The 9,769-nt window shown below is 32.3% G+C and overlaps 1 protein-coding gene and 1 long non-coding RNA gene across 3 annotated transcripts in view; both read right to left on the bottom strand.

Moving 5' to 3' along the window:
• Window positions 1-9,769, bottom strand: part of LOC119638587 (transcription factor GAGA) — a 117,344-nt gene that overhangs the window by 76,239 nt on the left and 31,336 nt on the right. The gene's annotated exons all lie outside the window — the stretch shown is intronic.
• Window positions 1-9,769, bottom strand: part of LOC119638589 — a 90,779-nt gene that overhangs the window by 54,954 nt on the left and 26,056 nt on the right. The window contains exon 2 of the long non-coding RNA XR_005247459.1: window positions 884-926. This is a non-coding gene — a long non-coding RNA (uncharacterized LOC119638589). The remainder of the gene's footprint in view (window positions 1-883; window positions 927-9,769) is intronic.

Genomic DNA, 9,769 nt, shown 5'->3' with positions numbered 1-9,769 from the left:
GGATATTGCGTTAACTCGTAATGGAACAAGCCATGTCATCGCGCCACAAGGCAATGACTCTAAACTGAGCTTCGAATTTCGCTTAATTGAGGTTTGGATCGCCTTCCCCTATATTTGGTATTCTCCAGACCTACGGCTTAATGACTGCTACTTTATTTACTTAAATCTCAAATAGATGGTAGAGTTAAAATTACTTACATCAAATGATAAATAAGTTCATTTCGAAAACTAATGCATATTTTCAGGGTTTCAATAAATCCCTATTACATCAGCTGTTTTTTTTTTTTTTTTTGAATTTGTCCAATCAGTCAGTGGATGTGCCCTTAAGCACGATCGTCAATAAGTGAGGAAAGAGAAAGATATACACAGTGGCCACTGCTTAGTGAGCATGTGTCTAAGCGGCAATGTTATGGCTTCAACGATTGTGTGCTTAAGCTCTATCGGACGAATGAGAGAGGATGAGCTTCGCCAAAAAAAAAAATTGCTTTTTTTCTTAACCACTTTTATTGATTATTAACCGTTAGAGTAAACAATCAAATGTTCCCAGTTATAATTGGCAAGTAGAGGCAGTCAAGAACACCCTTTAATTTGTTGCCGCCTTATCCTTATCCCCTGCAATCGCTTGTTTACTCCTGCGAAAGCTATGACCATCGTTCGTTGATGCTTATAAGAATAAAATTTCCGTAGCATTTCAATGAGCAAATTTGATTAAAAGAAGGAAAAAGTCAGAATGTCTTTACAGTTCGAAGGCTTTACAAATGATGTTCACAAAATTTCCTTTGTAAAATTTTATTTTCTTACATTTATTCCGACAGCAGGTTTTCAGATATTTGCATATCACTAAATAATAATTGATAAAAAGTTTAATATTTTTCGTACTTACAACAATTTTGATATCGAAATCGCCTTAGAAAACATTCTCTTACCTGCAAATATTAAAAAAAAAAAAAAAGAAAGAAAATTAAATCATAAAAAAAACTATATTGAAGTCTTTCTTATATGTAAATATTATAAAAGAGATTTCTAGAATTCTAAGAATAAAGCCTATCGGCTTCATTGAAAATCCTACCGCACTTGAGATTTGAACTCGCGACCATTGAACGATTAAAATTAAGTTATGCTAGAATATTGAAAAAAATACTTAAAGGTTAACTTTAACATTTTAAATTAAAATATAAATGGCCTACTTTTAGATTAGTTCCTTAAAAAGAAAGAAAAAAACTTAATGCAATTATTTTTCTTTGTTTTGATTTACTTTTCGTGTCTTTCTCTCTCTATTTTTGTTTTTTTTTTTTTTTTTTTTTTTTTTTCTAATTCCCTCTAAGATATTTAACAATTTTAGAGAGAGAATTTTAACATTTGCCTTGATCTCAAAAATAATATGTTTATTATAAATGCCGGTTACCCTCTTTTTTACTATAAATGAGTTGTATAGAAAACATGAAAGCATAATAAAAAAACAAAAAAAAGAAATAAAAAATAAAAAATAGAACCTCACATGTGATTTTTTTTTTTTTTTTTTTTTTTTTTTTTAAACATTAAAAAAAAAAAAAAAGCGAAAAAGAATAAAAAAAACTTATGTGTAGAAAATGTTAAACATGACTTAAGGAAAAACTGCTTGGCGTTCGGTGTTTTTGTTACGAAAACATCTCTTAACTGGAAAGTGAATACAAAGGAAAAGAAAATAAACATATGAGAAGGTTATAAAAGTAAATGCAGCTTAGTCAGTCAGTCATACAACAACAACAACTACAACAATAATAACAAACAACGATTCCACCAACACACTCAGTTAAATACAAACACTTAAAGGTTAAAAAAAAAAAAAAAAAAAAAAAAAAAAAAACAAAAAAAAAAATTTTATATATATACCGGCGGAATTTTTTGTGTGCGTTTACATTTTTTTTAAAATTTTTCGGAAAAAAAAAAAAAAAAAAAAACAAAATATGATAAAAAATATGGAGCATACCAGCACAGAGTAGAGTATGTATCCCCGCCAGTTAAACTACATATACAACATAAATGGTCGGCTGTTTTGTTGTAAGCTCCTAAGAGTTGATGTTCAGATTTTTGGTGGATTTTTTATTCTTATTTTTTTTTTTTTATGCTTTCTTTTATTTCTTTTTAAACTAAAAGGCATTCTCATCTGTATCTCGGTCACATGCGTCTTTTATTGTAAAAATTTTTACAACTTTTCCTGTTATTTTGTTTTCATATATATGTATATATATTGTAATTCTTGTTGTTTTTGTTTATCCTTAAACCCGCAATCGCTCGTTGTACTTATAAACGGTTCTTAACAATTTTTGTTGCTATTTTTCGTCTTTACTAAACGAACGTTTTATAAATTGTCCGTATTTTTTATTCAATGAAAGGAAAAATTGGGTAAAAAATACCACGTGGCATTTGTAGCAAATATTTTAGTTTTGTTTGCGAAAGTCTACTTTCCGGAGTTGCTTTTACTATGAAATTTATTGCATACTTGCAATATTCGCAAATAAAAGTAAGTGCAAACCATTGCATAATTTTAAGTGTTAAATTTTTAAGAAATTAATCGTATATCTGGCATATATGAGAACACTGCAAAAAATGAGGGGATGCCATCCGTTACTGACAATGTATAAAGCAAAAAAAAAAACCTAGCAAGTCATTGACGCTGAGCAGAACGATTTAAAATTGTCAGAAAACTAATACGAATTGTTCATAAACAATTACAAACACCGATGAAAGTTTCCTTGACGAAGCGAAACAAAACCATTTTGACTAATTTCGAGAGACTTGCACTTTTCGATAGGTATAGCAACCCAAGATTCGTTTACCTGTACTGTTGCGAACACTCTATATATCCAATCAATAGAATTGACTAACCATTACCATCAAAAGTCGGAACATTTTATAAATATCCAAAATCAATAAATCAATCAACGTGAAATAAAGTACATAACTCAGATTATTAAGGCTTCCCTTAGCATAATGCTTGCGATGTCTCTGTCACTGCCTTGCGAAGAAGTTTGACATTTAATGCTTACCTCCACTCTAACCTTATAATTAGAAATGCATCTAATCAATTGTGTACAATGTCTTAGTTTCTGACCTGGTTGGCTATACTCAGCTATATTGTTACTGTACATTATACAAGGATATGTGGCCAAGTTTAAGAAACTTTGCAAATTTTGGTAATTTTGTCAAACTTTAACCAAACTCAATTAACCAGTACTCTTTAGCGATAACTTGTATACTCGGCAAATGTACACATCGGTAATATGAAATTGAGTTGCATTGAAATGATTTTTCGATAATGCACTATTCAATTTATGAGGATATTCGACAAGGACAGATGGACGAATCATGACTTATGCACTTGTCATATACAGTTAACTGATTAAAATGTGATATACTCGATTGAGTTAAAATCGTGAAAAGATATCGTCTTTTTTGAGGGAGATCCATAATAGAGTAATGGCTCTGCAGGTGAATCTCATCGAATTTCTTAGAAGCTTCTATTTTGATGTGAATTGCAAGGAAAAAAAGAAAGAAGAAGAAGAAGAAATTTTTATAGAACATCCGTACGCAGACTAACTAGTGTTACTCATGAACATACGGACCATTTTCAGCGACTAAGCATTGCGTCTATTGGTTCGCTCCGCCTTTTGTCCAACGGCTTAAGACACATGCATACAAAACTGTGAAAAGAGGTACAGCTGAACCAAATTCGAAGCCGTAGGCTCTCGATTTGAATTATATGAACAAAAAACGATATGCGATAGATTGTAGATGATTTCGTGATTCGGTTCGCCTTTACCAAGAGATTGCAATATGCGATAAGCGAATGGAATATAATTGAAACTAAATTTTGGGTCAAAAGCTTTTAACAAAAGCAAATATCCTGTAGAAGACTTTCGCCGAATAAAATAATGAAAATAAAAAACATGATTTGCACAAAGAATACGCGATCAAGCGTGTAGTATAAGGCGAAGAACAGGACAAGAATAGTTAAATCTTTTCATTCATTCATATTTCATTAAGTTGGATATTGGAAGCGAAATGACATTAATCTTACGTCGAAAAAATTGTTTTTTTTTTTTTTTTTTTTTTTTTTTTTGCACATTCATTAATAAAAACTATGAGAGGAGAGCACGATTTTTTTAACTAAGCCTTTTCGTTGTTGTATCACAAAGTCTTAATGAACTTTTATTCCTTTAGTAGTAAAAAGGAAATGGAAAAGCATGTCTGTGTCTGTATAACAAAATGCATATATATATATATATATAAATATATGGTTATTCTATCCATATATATATATATATAGATACACATATATATAAATATATATATATATATACATATATATACTACTTCTTTTTGCAATAATATGATTTCAGAGCATGTTGGGTGCAGGAAAAAAAATGCAATTAAAATTAAAACCTTTTGTAAAAGTATGCAAGGATTGGTCAGTAGAATACCAAAAAAAAAAAAAAAAAAAAGAAAAAAAAAAAAAAAAAAAATATATATATATATATATATATATACACTATATGCAAATACACAGGATGGAGTAAAACAAAAAAGAATCTGAGGAAATTAAAAAATACTTTTGGTCACGGACAGAACAATGGAAATAAAATAAAAAAAAAAACCAACAAAAAACCCATTAGAATAGAAACAAATCGTAAAAAATAAAGTACAGAAAAATGTAAATTTTATTAAAAAAAAAAAAACAAAAATGAAGCGAGAAAAAATATCTGCGGAAAACGCCCTGCACTGTGTTAGCAATTAATCAATATAGAAAAAAAAAAAAATAAATAAAAAATTTTCTTGGCTGTACACACCAATACTAACAGAATACCTTTTATAATGTACTACAGACAGACCTTAAGTGAGATTTCTTCGGCCGACACCCCCCGGGTCGTTTTGTTTTGCCGTATCATCATCAAGCGCAACACAAGCCTCAGCATATTTCCGGAATGCAAGTAATTTTCTTGCCATTATACAAGTATACAAAATTAAACGCACCCTCCTACACATAGAATATACATATAAATATATATTCATGTTAATGTGTATGTGTATGTATATGTATGTATACGTATGTATGTATGTGTATGCGTATGCGTATGCATATGTATGTTTGTGTATGTATATGTATTCATATGTATTTATACACATACATATTTATATATCTACATATGTACGTATGTATATATAAGAAGCTAAAAATACACATGTAGGGATGTGTATTATATTATTATTTTTATTTTTTTTTTTCTTAAACAGACAAAAGAAAAATTGTGAACGGATGTGAAATCATCCTCATTATCTCTGTGACTTATAGTCTTCTTCTAACCCCCACTCATTCATTCACTCACTCACTCACTTACTTGCTTGCTTCCCTTGCACCCAATAATATGTTCAGAAGAACCTCTCGGTTTTCAATACTTATACGCATCGTATCATCTGTCACCACAGCCAATACTTATACTTAAACGCATACCCATACATTTGCATACTAATGCATGTACTTTCGACAAGAAAAAAAAAAAAGGGAAAAGAATTCTCCTACCATTGCAATGGAAAGGCTAGTAGTATGGGTTGGGTAAGGAAAAAAAAAATAAAAACACAAAAAAATGAAATAACAACAATAACAAAAACAACAAGAAACACAAGAAATATGTTCATTTCAATCTTCAGAGGTTAATGTTTGCCTTTATTTTTACATCTAAAGAAACAGAAGAAAAAAAAATGGCCGAACTAAAGAAAACTCACATGCAGCCAAGACATATACATATATATATGTGTATATATTACATATATTACATATATATAAAAAACGTATACATTGTGTCATTAATGCAACCGCATACGAAAAGCATTTTCATTCATTTGTTACGCATACAAAAACTCTTTATGCATACGCATACACTTAAATGCACACAAATGTTTACTTACATACATGCAAACGTGTAAGCAACCAAGCAAATCGTACAGAAAACTTATGACGAGGCTTTAAGTAAGGATATATTCTATACACATATATACATATGTACATCTATATATATATGTATACGCACGTCGATTATTTTCTTTGTACATATTCGGTTATGTATGCTTGTGCGGTTGCTGCAACCAGTACAAAGATATGCAAATGAATTAAGAGCAATTTTAACAAGAATACAAAGTTTTTTTTCACAACAAACCCACTCATTGTCTTTCACATCCTCTGTGTGCACACGCTCGTGCATGCATGCAAGCATGTGTGCATACGCAATAAGAAAAACAACCACTAATAAAATATGCATGCGAAGAAAATTATAAATTTATGAGGCATACTTTTAGGCAATACAAACACACATATATATGCATATGCGGAAAAATAAAAAAAAAATTAAAAATAAAAAACAACGAGTTTTAAAAAACTATAAACGAAAACGACAAGTCTTAAATTTTAACATTGAAGGCGCTTATCAGTGAATAATTCAATGGATTTCTTAACCACAATAATGTAAAAATAAATATCTTTATGATCGGATAAACTTCTACGTCTCCTTTACATTTTGACAGGATCAGAGAAATGAAATTAGCATAGAATTCATTAAATAACTGATGCGATTCATTGTCTCTATCTATTGACATTTCTACGAAAATTCCATATTTGGTGAAATGGAATATCTGCCTCAAAGCCAACCTCGACTCTCTAAGAAATAAAATTTTTTAAAATTGAAAAAATTGCAAACACAGATTTATAATGCCTTATCTGGCGAGACTTGACAAAGTAAAATATCGTCATGCAACTAGCGATTGACGAAAAGATGAAGAGCGATACGCGGAAAAGGTGGATTAATTTGGAAATAACGCGGCCATGAAACTAGATTAGGGTGGGTATATAAGCTGAATATTTGCCAATCGAAGCAAGAGACTTGAATCTTTGTATTCGAATGGACAAGACTCGTGGAATGAATGGATAAGCACTATAAATATTGCTACATTCGAAAAGTGAGAACAATTTAATTTTACCTCTTTAAAATCTATTTTTTAGATACTAAAAACCTAATGCCAAGGTTTTCTCCAATCTTCGGAAAAAGTTGTTATAGTCGATTTCGAGAATGGCCTTGAAAGCTTTCTACGATTTAGCTGGTTTCTCTTCAATCGAGTGAAAGCAAGTGACCTTTTTGAGTTTAGGAAACAGCCAGAAGTCACATAGGTCTAAGTCAAACGATCAGATCGATTGATCTCGACAAACCAATGCAGTGTGAAGTAGGGCTTTTGGGAACGCAAAAATCAAGAGTTATCTTTTACCTCTCTTTTTACGAACAGCTTCACGTAAATGACGTTTCAAAAATATTCTTTATTGATACTTAGGCCCAACGGAATGAACTTGTAGAGCGGCTTTGCCACGATTTTTTCGGTCTTCGCTCTCGTTTTGCTTGGCACTTTCTCGATTTGCGTAGACACGAAGTCTCATCTCTCGTAACAAACACGTTTCATGGCCGATTGATAGTCAGATATCGTCTCCCCGCCCACTTCTTCATACCAACCGAGATTTGGCGCGTTTCAGATCCAAAACATCTTTTATAATGTTGTTGACTGATCCGTTTGCTATGCCAACACCGCCAGTCTCTAATTGTTAATCAACAGTTTTTGAGCATCGAATCCTTGATTGTCATCAACAGAGTTTGATGGTCACCCGGGTCGCTGTTCGTTTTCAACCCGTTCTCGACCTTCTTCGAACAAGGTCTGCTCACCAAAAGCTCTCTCCAATATCCCAAAACTTTTTGCACAAGAAATTTTATTTCGCAAAGAAAATTTAACGCAAATTTTCCCAACAAAATCGCGCGCTGTAAAAATCGGACAAAGGACTTTTTGTATCATGCAAGACCAAGTGCAGCTGGAAGATTAATGAGGCATATGATGTGAACATTATGCCGTAATGCTATCAATACGAAAAAAAAAAAACATTTCTGATATAATCGCGCAAATTAACTCGAACTAAGTTCCTATAAATAATTAGCAAACACACATCGCAAGAATTGTAAATAAAGCCTTTGCTATTCTACAAATCATACTTCAATGATACGAACATAATCTCGAAGGAAGATTTCAATTTCACGCCATCTAGGGTTAGCAAAAATGGAGCATTACACCTAAGAGAGAGAGAGCAAGGCGTTTTCATTGTTGATTAATATTTGAAAAATAATGAAAGTTTGGTACTCTACAGTCCGAAAATTTCTTGATATATATGCTCAAAATATTGATTTAATTGAAGAGAGTAATTTTGAAGGATTCAAGAAGGCCGGAGTATGAGAATGAGTAAGGACGAAAATTCTGGCGATCCCGTAATAAGCCGCGCAAATCTCAAATATCGCAGCAATGCGTAGGAATATTGTATAAAAGTCCAGGAGCACCAATTTAACGGCGTAGACAAGAATTGGATATTTCAAGTACCTCTCCGCGGCATATACTCACTGAAAATCTGCGTCTCCCTGCTTATAAAATTTAATTGACACAAGAACTGAAGCCTGCCTAACAGTCATGCATAGCGAAGAAAATTCTTTGAATGGATTATTGAATTATTGAATACCAACAACTGAATGCCGATTTTTGCGAGCAAGATTATCCTGAACGGTGAAGCTCATTTCCACCTTGAATCAAAATTGCCGCATTTGAGGTTCATAGAAACCACGTATAACTGTCGAAAAGCAAATGCATCTACAACGTGCCACCATTTTGGGAAGCAGGCATCATCCTGGACGGCTACCAATGCTCGGTATAGCGCTGCGATCCCATACTCTTCTCCTTCTGGATGATATTGATGTGAACAACATGTGGTTTCAAGAAGAACGCGCCACAACGAAAAAGGCTAAAATAATCTGCTTTAAACATTTCTACTTGAATACTGGTGCCTGCTGGTAGATAGCTGAAGAACTCAGATTTACCGATAATCGAACAGGTGAGCGTCTCTCTCTCTCTCTCTCTCTCTTAACGAATAGAATTTCCCGGTGATGATGGAACCTTACATAGTCGTTTCTACCATTAATTGCTATACTTTAAAATTGATTTTAAATTGAGATCAGGCAGTAATAATGCCGTATGATCCCATGTGATAACGATATGAATGTTTAAAATGCCGCTTGCGATTTGACGTTTTTACGCAACTCCTTTCCGGATTAACTACGTGCCAGTGAATTGTGATTTTTTGGGATAGCATAAGTTTTTTTCACCTTTCTTAGGAGGTTTATTTATAAATTATTTACAAGAACTTTTGATCTCGTCCGTTTAAAAATGACGATTCTACTCTTTTCACTCGACTGACTTTGCTTTTTACAAATATTCTGCTTATGTACTTATGCCTTTGCTTGTCTTCATTGTGATATTATTTCCCTTTTTCTGCGGATAGATTAACAACTTTTCGTTAATCATCAGTTTAGCTTTTTATACCGATCATCGAAGGTCCTTTTGTCAAAAGGTTTGCAACGCCCAGAAGGAAGCATCACAGATCAACACCAAACTCTAAACAGATTTAGGGATGTCCGTCTCAAACGCATTTCATCAAATGCGGAATTTTCGTAAAAAATTTATACTTTTTGCTGATTCCACGCAAATAATGATGAAATGAAGCTTACGACAGATAATAGTCGTCTAGAAAAATCTAATTAAGTCAAATGGGATTCTTACACGAAAATACGTAATTTTCCTTAGATTCCCGTTGCGCGTTTCAAGATGCAACAAATATTTGAAAGACCATGTCTAGTAATAGTAAAGACAAGAATTGCTT

Source organism: Glossina fuscipes, unplaced genomic scaffold (assembly GCF_014805625.2).
Source record: "Glossina fuscipes isolate IAEA_lab_2018 unplaced genomic scaffold, Yale_Gfus_2 91, whole genome shotgun sequence".
NCBI classification, from domain to species: domain Eukaryota; kingdom Metazoa; phylum Arthropoda; class Insecta; order Diptera; family Glossinidae; genus Glossina; species Glossina fuscipes.
Note: the sequence above shows the minus strand (reverse complement) of the source record. Positions and strands in the feature narration are given on the sequence as shown.